Source organism: Branchiostoma belcheri, unplaced genomic scaffold, assembly GCF_001625305.1.
Source record: "Branchiostoma belcheri isolate BF01 breed outbred unplaced genomic scaffold, Haploidv18h27 scaffold3, whole genome shotgun sequence".
NCBI lineage: Eukaryota > Metazoa > Chordata > Leptocardii > Amphioxiformes > Branchiostomatidae > Branchiostoma > Branchiostoma belcheri.
Genome location: NW_017803909.1, coordinates 1912570 through 1914426, shown reverse-complemented (window position 1 = coordinate 1914426; position 1857 = coordinate 1912570). Strand labels below are relative to the sequence as shown.

The 1857-nt window shown below is 47.4% G+C and overlaps 1 pseudogene; it reads left to right on the top strand.

Annotated features, from left to right (window-relative positions):
- The first annotated feature begins 347 nt into the window (after positions 1–347).
- LOC109473329 lies at positions 348–1281 on the top strand (annotated as a pseudogene).
- The last annotated feature ends 576 nt before the right edge of the window (positions 1282–1857 follow it).

Genomic DNA, 1857 nt, shown 5'->3' with positions numbered 1-1857 from the left:
TTTTAGGGAAACAACGTCACAGGCAAACTTGTACAGACTTCGTGACGTTTTGTCTGATTTGCCCGCGATTTAATCACAGTAAATATATGAACTTGATCTGGCAGATTTTAAGCAAACTTTTTTTTTGCCTTTAGCCTCACTGTAGGCATGACACTTTTGTACGGTATTTTTGTAGTCTGGCAGTCGCGTGACGTTGTTTTTTCCAAAACGAACTGCTGTTCGAATGTTCTCTCCAAGACGTCACAGATGGGACGCGGCGCCTGCGTGTTGTCAAATTCGAACGCGACCTTGTGTAGCAAACCCAACTTGACACTTTTCACCAACTTTTCCACACATATCCCGGAGAAATGGAGTCAAAGACGCGAGATGTAGGCCAGAGTGATGGCGGGAAGGAGAGATCGTCTGTCCGTGAGGAGCGTCCTGGTATCTGGAGCGTCATGGCATCCTGGTTGGCTGAACCAGTCGGTGTGGAAGTGGATCACACCGAGAGTCATGGTTAGTCCCGCGCGCGTGACGTTCACAGTCACTAACATTCGGACACTGAGGTAATTTCACAATATCATCTCCCACGTTCCCCACTGATCCATCTATTTCAGCTCAACTACCTTTTTAAGTGTGTATGATTCTATTTTCTCATCTGAAGTTGCCGTTATCGTCCAACTCGTCCGACTTTATCCATTTTGTCTCCCTATATATAGCAACCGCTTCCCAGATTGCTGAGACCACTGGGCGTACCGATGATCGCCGTGACTCTGTGGCGACGCCCCGAAAGGCGACTGTTGCCCATCAGGGGGAAGGCGACGTGAAAGGCACGGCCGGACACAGCCGCGATCGGGCTGTCCGTCGAGCCGCTCGCTCTTCCCGCAGAGCCAAGCGGTCAGCGTCTGAGAAGACGACTGCTGGTGAATCGAGGGTCCGTCGAAAGCGACAGAAGAGGAAAGCTGACGAGGTCGAAGGCGAGTCCGACCCCAGCCGAAGAGAAAGGCACCAGCGGGTCCACCACAAGGTACGTACCGCGATCCCCGCCTGTCTAGAGTGGCGCTCATCTACCGAGACGTGGTCGCAGGAGAGCGGGTCCTGGTCAACTACATCCCCGACGATCCCTGCCCGTGGGAGTCTCCCGACGGCGAGGAGCTGTCGGCCTGCCACGAGGGCGCCACCCCCAGCGACGTCACCTTCGACGCCGCCTACCGCCAGTACCAGGACTTTCACACCAGGAGGCTGCTTTCTGAGGTAGCTAGCAAACTCACGATGTGGCTGGACAACCAGGAGCGGGTGTAAGATCCATCTGAAGCAGTGAAACAAGTTGGACTTTTAAAGAATGACCTGAAATCAAAGTATATATTGGCCAATAAGGTCTTTTAAGAAATGTGTATATTTTCATATAGAAGTCTTAAAGTATATCTATTTTTTATATGTCAGAGAAAAAAACATCCTTATGGTTCACGAAAAAAATCGTCGCTAAATTGGCTGGAAAAAAATTAAGATACACAGAGCCATACAGGAACAGGTTGACTTTTATCTAAATGAATTTATTGAAAGAAAATTGTGCAAACACAGTAAAAATGATGTCGTGATGACGTTAAAAATATTTGCATGAAATGATACTACACCATGTGTCAAGTCATTGCAGTACCACTACTACCACTTTGTACTGATGAGCAATGTGTAAAACATTACTATTATATGATGGACTGACATGGTCCAAACGACTTTGTTGTGGTCATCATTTGCAGAGAAACAAGCTAAAAACCCTACAATTGAATTTGTGTATCATTAGTGTAATGTCGGTACAATACAATATGAGGCTACACCACAATTAAAATCATGACACAACACAAGTTGCGTGTTTTTTTG